Raw genomic sequence first — 11,624 nt, forward strand, 5'->3', positions numbered from 1 at the left:
TCAATTTAACAGAAAGACATCAAAAACACGAAGATATTTCTTCTTCGTTCCACGATATCTAGATAAATCGCATTATTTTCAGTAGAAGGAAAAAACATGAAAAACCGTTGGCTCAAAGGTCCCCGTAAAGGGTTTAAAAATCCAAAATTAGACACAAAGTGGTGTAAATATTAAATTTCAAGTAAAAGGTTTTTTTTTAATAATACTACAGGGTGTTACAAAAAGATGTGTCACAAATTCAGGGGCGCATTCTACGGGTCAAAACAAGACTAAGTCACCAAAGAACTATGGTCCAAAACTGAACACCCGCGGAGATACGGGCCATCAAAGTATCACGTAAAATGCGATGAATTTTCCTTCAAGTGAAGCGACGAATATGGCTTGACCATATTGTTTTCAATTAATTGGTCATAATTGAAAAAGATTCGATATTTAAGAAACGATCGATTCTGGGGGCAGAGCTAAAAGCATTTTAGACCAAAAAATTAAACATTTAATTTGGTAAAGTGTTTTAATTTGGCCTAAAGTTACAACGGCGTTTTCAGATCGCTGTAGTTGCTGAGTGTCTTGGTTTTTCATTCATTAAAACGATGACCCATTCAACTTCTTTGTCAAGTCAACGAGTAAAGCGCTTTTACGTGTAAGCAAGAGGTTCTAGTCATTGGAAAGATGTCGTGACAACGGCATGAACCTAGTAAAACCGGCGTTTTATTCAGATCGTGGTATTATTACCCAATCTCGCATGTCTGTTATCGAACCCCTGTGGAAGTTACGTTTGCCATCGAACATTCGTGGATATCTGTGTCGTTTGACATTGTTCTAAGACAGATTCACTATCGGCCACGTATGCAATAAATGACGCATACGGCGACAAACGACCAATGCTATTTCTCACGTGATTTAAGTACTCTATGACGCGTAATCCTTCGAAAAGTAGTCGCTTAAGTACATTACTGCTAGTAATGATTGATAACTACACCTGCTAGATCAAATGTCAACTAGCACATTACAATGTTTTTTAAAGGATCTTAACATAGACCAATTAAAAAACATTTGTTTTGGAAAATTATTCCAACGAGGAGCTAGCCGATATGCACCTTATGTATGGACGAGCATTCGGCAAAGCTAGAAGCCAGGCGCCTTTACCAAGAGATGTGTCCTCAACGACGATTGCCGTGTCGTCAAACTTTCGAGGCGGTAGATCCAGAGACGGCGCCAGAATGTTTTTCAGTATAGGCTGAAGGTAGTTAGTTTTAGGGCCCCTAGCAGGGTTTTTCAACTTTCTACCCCCTTCTAATTAAATATCATAAGTTAATTAAAAATAAATAATAATTAATATATTATATTTTAACGTTTACCTCTTAATTCTAAATCAGTTTTGCTTCTTTTAAAGAAATTTCTCATTGTTTTTCCTTGTTTCTCAATGTCTGATTGTCTTGTCCGTTTTTGTTTACTCTTTTGCGTACCAGATAACTATTTTCTGCTACTTATATTCAATGAACAGGTAGGGCAGCCTGCTAAGCAAGCGTTTTACATTATGAGAGACTTTCGTTGCATTAAGAGACTATGCTTGTTCAGACTGAAGTGCCATAAAATTCTTTTCTTACACACAACTTTGAACATTTACCCTATGGCTGGTCAATGCTTATAAAAGCTTCCCCTCTAAAGTCGACTCATCGACTGTCTGTGGACGGAGCTGTCTTTGCTGTGTGGGGTTGGGAGGCGATGAGTCGCCCATAGAGACGGAATTTAAACAAATGTTTACCATTCTCCATAGCAGATTAACCTGGAGCTATTTTACTACCAAACTTTGCTCCTTTCATTGCTCAGTTTTTGAGGTTTTTTGGGCCCCTCCTCCTCAATTTTGGGGCCCTTGTCTTATTGTCAGGTAGGCTATAGCCTACTTAGCCTTAATGTAGCGCCGCCACTGGGTAGATCGACGTTTGCGAGAGACAGGGCAACTACGGCGAAGGGGTGGAGCTGGAAGACCGCAAGATGTACCCGAAAACTTAGAAAACCAAGTCCTGCAAATCTTACAAAATGATCCCGGAACCAGTACCTGAAAGCTGGCAGATCAACTTGATGTAAATCATGTAAAGGTTTGGAGAAACCTAAACAATCACGGATTTCACCCGTACCACTACCAGAAGGTTCAGGCTTTAAATCCAAATGACTATTTAAGGAGGCTACAGTTTTCAAACTGGTTTATCCACCAATGTGTTGCGAATCCCAATTTCCAGGCATGGTCTTAGTGACCGACGATGCCACGTTTTCCCAGGACGGAATCATCAACTCTCACAACATGCATCAATGGCGCCAAGAGAACCCGCACGCCATCGTGGTAGCAAGTCATCAAGTAAAATTTTGTTTAAATGTTTGGTGCAGTATTGTTGGTAATCTTTTAATCGGACCGCACTTGCTCCCACAAAGACTTAACGGTCAACATTATCTCCAATTTCTAACTGAAACGCTACAGGAACTCTTAGAAGATTTGCCCTTGGCTCAGTGGCGCGACATGTGGTGTATGCACGATGGCGCTCCCGCTCATTTTAGGCGTGACGTTCGGGCACATTTGGACGCCACCTATCCTGGAAAGTGGATAGGTCGTGGAGACCTGTTGCTTGGCCAGCTGGTTCGCCCGACCTCAACCCTTTGGATTTCTTTCTTTTGGGTCATTTGAAGGACATGGTGTACCAAAGGGAAGTTCCAAACATCGAAGAGTTAAGTCGACGGATCATTGAGGCATGCGAAACCATCAGAAATACACAAGGAATCTTTGAACGAGTTCGTGGGTCTTCCGTTAAGAGGGCCGAAGCTTGCGTAAGAGGTCAAGGACTACATTTTGAACAAGTTTTGTTAAATTTAATTGATAAAATACTATTTCGATGCTCATTGCACCCTTTAAAAACCATTGTAATGTACTAGTTGACATTTGATCTAGCAGGTGTAGTTATCAATCATTACTAGCAGCAATGTACTTAAGCGACTACTTTTCGAAGGATTACGCGTCATACAGTATTTACAATCACGTGAGAAATAGCATTGGTCGTTTGTCGCCGTATGCGTCATTTATTGCATACGTGGCCGATAGTGAATCTGTCTTAGAACAATGTCCCACGACACAGATATCCACGAATGTTCGATGGCAAACGTAACTTCCAAAGGGGTTCGATAACAGACATGCGAGATTGGGTAATAATACCACGATCTGGTTAAAAACACCGGTTTTACTAGGTTCATGCCGTTGTCACGAAATCTTTCCAATAACTAGAAGCTCTTGCTTACACGTAAAAGCGCTTTACTCGTTGGCTTGACAAAGAAGTTGAATGGGCCATCGTTTTAATGAATGAAAAACCAAGACACTCAGCAACTACAGCGATCTGAAAACGCCGTTGTAACTTTAGGCCAAATTAAAACACTTTACCAAATTAAATGTTTAATTTTTTGGTCTAAAATGCTTTTAGCTCTGCCCCCAGAATCGATCGTTTCTTAAATATCGAATCTTTTTTAAAACAATATGGTCAAGCCATATTCGTCGCTTCACTTGAAGGAAAATTCATCGCATTTTACGTGATACTTTGATGGCCCGTATCTCCGCGGGTGTTCAGTTTTGGACCATAGTTCTTTGGTGACTTGGGAATAGGGTCCCCATAGCGAATGTAGTAATTCAAATTTAAACACAAAATTTGAATATTTCGAATTTTAACAGAAAGACATCAAAAACGCGAAGATATTTCTACTTCGTTATACGATATCTTGATAAATCGCATTATTTTCACTAAAAGCAAAAAACATGAAAAACCGTTGGCTCAAAGGACCTGTAAAGGGTTTAAAAATCCAAAATTAGACACAAAATGGTGTAAATTTTAAATTTCAAGTAAAAGGTTTTTTTGAATAATACTATACACGACAATCTTTAACACGACAATCAAGTTAACTTTTATTCATCCATATGAATGCTTATGCTTATGCTTATGGTCTGTTGGAATAAATAATATAAAAGTAAGGAATGGAAACTTTTCCTGATCCCTGCCTTCCGCAGTATAACAAAAACACCTGAAGACCCAAAAGGATTCAAGAATTAAGGATTTTTGGAAACTGCCTTCCAGTAAACTGTGGTTGCTACATTCCTACTGCCTTGTTAGCGCCACGTTTTCTTACTGGAAGTTGTTATCCAAACCAAACCCTGACCTTCCGACTCCATTCCTTTCTTTTAACTTCTTTGTTTGGAAAATACGTACTACACATCGTGGGAAATATTTCAGAACACAGTGATGCCGTTTTCCATTATAGATATACTAAAAACATAAAGCTCCAGATTCACAGTGCTGGATTTTGCTTAACGAAAAAATGCGGGACAAATAGCAGACACCCACTATTTTATGGTGAAGATCAGTATATATTATAATAAGTTTCAGATAATTTAATGACAATCGAAAACTGCATAAAGCCAATGCTACGGTACTTAACGAATATAGACCGATATAAAAAGGGGCGTCAAAGGGGGCCGCAGTCCTCAGTAGAATGATAGAGAGATAGATCCGGTGAGAAAGGGGGTAATACGTCGGCGGAAAGGGGTACACTCTGTCTGCTTAAACCCCCTTTTTAAATCGGTCTGTGGAAGATAAGTTTAAAACGTCGCGCTTGCGCAGAGAGAAACATAAACGAGCTTCAGTCTCAACTCAGAAGGTCGGGACGGGGGGGCGAAAGGGCTATAAACTCGTCTCGTTTGCTCACCGTAACGCGCGCCAGAGAAAAAATGAATTGTGGAAGCTAAAAATTGTGAGTTTTCTCATGCAAAGAGAAATATCAATCCAGCTTGAATCCCTTTTCACTCCCGCATTAATATTTTGAATTTTTTATAGCCAAAAGTACAATTTTTGTGTATATCATATAATATTGCTTAATGGATTGTGAGGAAAAAATTCGGTTCGATATTCGAATCAAGAATTAAATTTGTACAGAACTATTTTTTAAAAGAAAGGTTTTTTATGCATTTCCACAGTAAAATAGGTTAGAGCACAGGGATTTTCTATTTATGCTGAATCCGAAATCGTAATTTTAATCACTTTGAAGCTTAACATTACGAGGTGAATAGTTTTTTGCGAGTTAGGCGTTTTTGTTGTAAAATTTCGAATCATAGTGAATGCTTGAACTACGCAATTAAAACCAAATTTCTCGTATTGATTAAACTTATATTCAAATTGTAATAAAGTAATAATTTCTAATTTCTGCGCCTTTGTGGGTTTGAAAAAGTGTCGCCAAGGATTTTCTATATGTACAGTTTTTTTAAGGACTACGAAGAAAAACTCGTTTTTGTATAATATATTTCAATATTTATAATCTAATACACTCTAAAGAATTACAAAGGTTAGAAGGATATATTTACGAAAGGCATCGTTAATTAAACTTAAAATAGGGTTTTTAACAACTTCATCTTATATTAAATTATTCAAAGAGCCCTTTTCAATGCTAATTTTTTACTTCCTTAAGAAAAAGCAAAGTGTTCCAATGGTTTGTTTTTCATATTTTTTATTTAGGATGTAGCTAGATATTATATATTGCACTTAAAAAATCATAAATTTGATAAATACCTGTTTAATTGATATTTGTAGTAAATTCTATTTTGTGTTTCTTTGATTTATTACATCTATAATATTTTAATTCCAACAATGTTTGACTTATCTTGACTTACACTTTTTGCATCTCCTTGATTTATTAGAATTAAAAATAAATCCAAATTTTCATACCCGAGATGGGCATTGTTCGTCTTTTTTCTTTTAATGAATATTAAAAACCTTCCGCAACTGAACGCAAAAAAATGATTAGAATTTTTGAAATAAACCTGATTAATAAAATCCCATATTTTGTCCAATTGTGACTATTTACACCTGTTTTACAGACCCTTCTTGCAATAGATTTTTATGTTTTGCTTTAGATAAAAATTGGATAATTTCCGATGGTATCGTATAACACATTAAAAGAGCCTCGAATATCAAAACTTGCTGAGGTTAACGGTAATAGTTAGTATAGGGCGCTGTAGGTTAGCTGTGGCAAAGGGGCTAGCCACCACCCCTCTATGCGTTGTAAAGGGACCCACCTGTAAATAAGCCAATGGCTTAGTGTGGAAATCCCTTCGTAGACAAAGCTTAGATTAATATTATTATTATCTATCTCTTTTATTGAAATGCATAATATATCTCATTTTTCTTTAACTTTATACTTTTATTTCCGTTTCAAACGGTTTTTCATTATTTTTCTTACTGAAGAATATTATTTGTCAGGGCCGGATTAAGGGGGGGCAAGGTGGCACTGGCCCCGGGCGCAAGGCTTGTTGGGGGCGCATTGAGTTTAGCTATTCCCCCTTAGGGACATTTGCTGTTCCGTTTATACCGACTTAAGGGGGCGCACACTACCTCGGCCCCGGGTGCAAAATTCCTTAATCCGGCCCTTTTAGTAGTCATTGTAAGTAAATAAATCAATTTTCGATATATCCCTGTTGAATTGTAATTTTAATATCACCCATTTTACACTATTTTTCAGGTGAATAGTAAACTTCGTAAGGTGTCGTATCTAAAATTTTTGATATATACTTTTTTAATTGAAAATTATAATTTACACCATTTTGTGTCTAATTTTGGACTTTCACATCCTTTGTGGGGACCCTTGAACCAACGGTTTTTCATGTTTTTTGCTTCTAGTGAAAATAATGCGATTTATCTAGATAACGTATAACGAAGTAGAAGTATCTTTGTGTTTTTGATTTCCTTCTGTTAAATTGAAATCTGTAGTAAATCACATTTTGTGTTTAAGTTTGAAATAATACATCCGCTATGTAAATTTTCCACAACTTTCTATACGATTTTTGCTACTTTTCTATGAAAGTTTTCAGAAAATCTTGTAAAGGCGTTTGAATTGTGATTCTACTGTTTTCTACAATACCTTAATGGAAAGTCTATACAATGTATATATTGTACAATTTATACAGTTTCTTAACATAAATTTATAATATGATTTACTTTTCTACTTAATGATCGCTCCAGCCCACTTTCAGTTCGCTACACACTGTAAAAACTAGAGGTTTAAAAATGGTCTCTTCATGGTTTAAACTAAAACATCATACCAGTAATAGTTTAAATTTAGGTGTATTTTGGTTTGAAAATCGATTGAGTCAAAATTAACCATAAATGGTTTGTCCATAAAGCTAGATTAAACCAACAATGTTCAGGAACTAGACATGGAACCGTTATGTTCTATTATCAGACCCTTTAACTAATGTTCTGCTTTCACTATATGATTCAGAAATGTACCGATTTCAAACTATATCTCGTTAATTTTCCGTCTTTAAACCATATTCTGTTAATGTCCTAATAATAGAGGTTAAGTTTAAATGTTCTAGAATGAGAATGAAAAATTTACTATTCTGATATCAGAATTAAAGTTTAAACGTTCAAACAGAACCTATGATAGCTTTCTAATAAGGTGTAACACCCCGAAGCTCTTTCTACTGCCCGTTCACTTAAGGAGAATAATCCTTACTATAAACCCAGTGCCCGATTAAGATGGGATGAATGAATGTAATGAAAACTTGTCTGTTCTGCAGGATTCTTAGGGCACTGCAGTATTCCATGTAACAATGATCTACATTAAGTAATACACGTTGGTACAAGTGCACTTAAACATAAAATAAACCAAAGCGGCTGAAGACCACTGACAGGTATCTCCATCCAAACTGCAGTCTACTTACAGCCCTTTTGCAATTCACTTACAGCTAATCACTGAAGCCCCATTGGAAGCACCGTTATAGTTGTTCTATCCCTTTCAGGGCCCTCATGTAAACGAAAAGACGCAAGATCACATAGAAGTGTGTTTATAGTGATAAGTTTAATTATAAAACTTTATGTAATTTAACCATTTTTTCCCCCTATACCGATCATTTTAATTGGCTGACAGATATTACGTGCAGAAATTTAGCACAGCTTCATAAAGTCTGTTTTTAAGATACAGCATCTTATTTTAAGGGCTGCTTACAGATGTAGTTGATGTTATATTCCAGTCAATGAGATTTGCAAACTCCTTCCTACTAAGAATGAGTGCATCTATATTAAGGCATATCACATGGGCTACCATTACAGTTTGATTTCAGTCATGTTGTAGTATCATCAATTTGACTTATTTGCAAAGCTTTTCCAACCATCTAACAGCGATAACTTGAAAATGGTCCAAAGAAACATTCAATTTACAGTATTTTAATACCTGCAGCTACATGGCTACTTAAAACCTTTGCAGCTAGATTTAAGTCAGTTAAGCTGAACTAGCAGCTGTAGTGCAGCTCTTTATCAACTTAAGCAGAAAAATGCAGATCGATTTTTTAGCTAAATAATTTGCGGGATGAGTCTGCAGTCAAATGTAGTCTAGGTTCAGAGAAGGTTCAGCCAACTATTCTAAAAACAGCTATAGTTTACACCTATACACACAGCCCCAATTTATGTTCGGGAACGGTTTTCCATAACCTATGTTTTTGATTCAAATTAGTCATATTCCTAAGGTATCGCATAACGCACAAAAAATTAACCTCATACTTTTAATATATACCTGGTTTTTCATGTTTTTTAGTCTCGATGAGTCTTGATAATTTCTTAACGTATTAAATAATTATAAATTATAATCGTAATCAGAGATTCATTTATTTGTAATTTGTGTTTTATTTGAATTTTTACGTTCGATGTGGGGATTTCACTTCCTACAGCTTTTGTGGTCTTTGCTTTAGATGAAAATTATACATAATAATACATATACATTCGAAATACGTATTTTTTTCGCCTCTTCCTAATTCATTAGACTTAAAAATCAATCCAACATGTTTTTGGTGTGAGTTTTTAAATTCGATTTTGGGACCCTTTTTCTTAATGACTTTGGAAGTTTTTTTTTTGCGTTTGATGAAAATTCTTAAAATTTCAAATGGAGATGTTGAGCTCTCTGACGAAATTACTCAAATGCATTATTTCCTGGAGTCAATGATCGAAATTATGTAAAACTGGGAAAGAAAAATTGACAATATTACTATTAATGAGGAAGTTTATTGCTTATGTGGATTCCGAGGAACCGCTTCAAATTAAGAGTGTAGTCCCACCCGAAGATGTTAAGGGATACATTTCTATCGAAACTTACAAACGCACGTCAAGCGAGCCATCAAAGGTATAGGCAATCTCAGAATTGGACAATAGGCTGACAATATGGTGCCCATTATAAAAAAGAGGGATGTTTTGAGGGTGACCAAGGACCAGGTTCAACTTAAACCTAAACAATAAGTTCGATTTAAAAGAATTATCTATAGACTCGAGTTTTTGATATATACCTTTATAATTGAAATGTATAATTCCCCCCATATTGTATGTAATTTTCAATTTTTACATCTGCTATGTGGCCCCTCGTTCTAACGTTTTTCCATAATTTTTTTCGATTAAAATACGTAAGCTTCGTAAGGTTTAAAGTATCGCAAGTACGTTGAATTTTTGGTATCTACCTATTTAATTAAAATTTACAATACATACACTTTTTTGTTTCATTTTGACTTTCTTCATCCGGTATTAGGACCTCTTTTCTAACGGTTTTTCATTATATTTCTTATTAAGGTGTCGTACAACGCACTAAAATTTACCTATCATTTTTGATATATACATTTATCTATGAAATAAATAGAAAATTCAATTTTGGCTTTTTAAATCCGCAGTGGCAACCCTAGTACCAAACATTTTCCATGTTTTTTTACTTTCTATTAATCTAGATAAATCTAGATAATTTCTTAAATTATCAAGTAATGCACTACGTAAGAATCGTAATCCAGATATATATCTGTTTTTCTAAATTGAGAATAAATCACACTTTCTGCTTTATGTTAGTTTTTACATTTGATATGGGGGACCTTTTTTCCTACAGGTTTTCGTGGTCTTGCTTTAGATGAATATCACACTTAATCAAGCCAGGTATTTCTTCTATCTTCCAAATTTATTAGACTTAAAAATCAATCGAAAATGTTTTTGGTGTGGAGGTTTTATATTCGATTTTTTTAAATTTTTTTTTTTGTTGAAAATTATTAAATCTCCTAAGGAACAACGCACTGAAAATAGCCTCGAATTTAATAAATAAACATATTAAATTGAAATTTAAAATAATTCCATATGAAATCTATTTTAGAATTTGGATGGAACTAGATAATTTCTTAAGATTCTGAATCATGCAGTAAATTAGAATCATAATTTAGATATAATGTTTAATTGAAATCTAGAATAAATCTGGACCTGTTTTTAACATTGACTTTTTACCTCCAGAATCAACGGTTTTTAGTTTTTTCATAATGCTATGCACATAAATTTGAAATTTTGTTTCAAAGGTATAAAACATTTAATATAGCCAGAAATGTCCCATCTCGTCTCTAACTGTTTACGTCCGTTATGCTGATCGTTGTTCCAAGGGTTTTCATATGTTTTTAGAATTTCTAAATAGATGCCCAATGGTGTACTTAAAATAGGCTAAAATTTTTGATATATACCTCTATTTTTCAAATTGAGAATTAATCCCTTTTTGTGTTTAATTTTGACTGTTTATACGCGTTATGAGGACCCTTGTTATAACGGTTATACATTTTTTCGTCGAAAATTTCACGAGCTATCTCCTATTACACTTAAAACCGCTCGATTTTTTGTGGTATTCTAAAATTATTATTATTATTAATAAATCCAATTTTAAGTTTAATTTGTCACTTTTACATCTAATATGGGAAAATTCATTAACAATTTTCATGCGGTTTTTTTCTCTGTTTAAAGGGAATTACAAAAGTGATAATAGGATTCAAGTGTATTTATGGTCAAAAAAAGTATATCTGTTATATTTACGACTTAAGTGTTCTTTCCTAAGAAAAGTAATTAAATGTATAAAACAGTAGCATTGAAAACTAAGATCTAAAATTGAAAGTAGTTAAGGCTCGCCATATAATTTAAGGCGCGATAAAAGCCCGAAACCATATTTTCAACATGCAGCTAAAGGCTCGATGCTGGATAAGAAACTCGAGACTCGGCTCGAAGCTCGAAAACCGAAAATAGAGAGGCGGGAGGCTCGACTCGAAACCAAAAATCAAGACTCGCACAGCTCTTATATATAGTACATTATTTATCAAAAATCTTAGTTACGACACCTAACCAAGTTTACTATTATTCAACCAAAAGAAAAATAATGAATAAGCGTTAAAAAGGTCCTCATAGCGGATGTAGTAAGTCAAATTTAAACAGAAAATTTTATTTATCACAAATACCAATTAAACAGGAAGATATCAAAAATACGAAGCTATTTCAACTTCGTTATACGATATCTCAAAAAATCGCATTATTTTCACTAGAAGCAAAAAACATGAAAAACCGTTGGGTCAAAGGTCCCGGAAAGGGCTTAAAATCCAAAATTAGACACAAAATGGTGTAAATTATAATATTCAATTAAAAAGGTATATATCAAAACTTTTAGACATCATACCTTACGAAGTTTACTATTATTCATCCACAAGGAAAATAGCAAAGAACCGTTGGAAAAAGGGATGTAGTAAGTCAATTTTAAACTCAAATTTTATTTAT

At 34.7% G+C, this 11,624-nt stretch overlaps 2 long non-coding RNA genes across 2 annotated transcripts; both read right to left on the reverse strand.

The window, feature by feature from the left end:
- Window positions 1-1,066: 1,066 nt before the first annotated feature.
- On the reverse strand, window positions 1,067-1,626 carry LOC149620823 (uncharacterized). Its single transcript, XR_016375272.1, has 2 exons — window positions 1,359-1,626; window positions 1,067-1,293 (listed from the first exon to the last, which is right to left on the reverse strand). It is a non-coding gene; the product is annotated as an uncharacterized LOC149620823 (long non-coding RNA).
- A 7,308-nt stretch (window positions 1,627-8,934) lies between these two features.
- Window positions 8,935-9,588, reverse strand: LOC149620824 (uncharacterized). Its single transcript, XR_016375109.1, has 3 exons — window positions 9,359-9,588; window positions 9,172-9,300; window positions 8,935-9,037 (listed from the first exon to the last, which is right to left on the reverse strand). It is a non-coding gene; the product is annotated as an uncharacterized LOC149620824 (long non-coding RNA).
- Window positions 9,589-11,624: the final 2,036 nt, after the last annotated feature.

The sequence above is a fragment of the Phalangium opilio genome, unplaced genomic scaffold (assembly GCF_054372755.1).
Source record: "Phalangium opilio isolate 3A_F unplaced genomic scaffold, DU_Popi_V2 ptg000209l_1, whole genome shotgun sequence".
Classification (NCBI taxonomy): Eukaryota; Metazoa; Arthropoda; class Arachnida; order Opiliones; family Phalangiidae; genus Phalangium; species Phalangium opilio.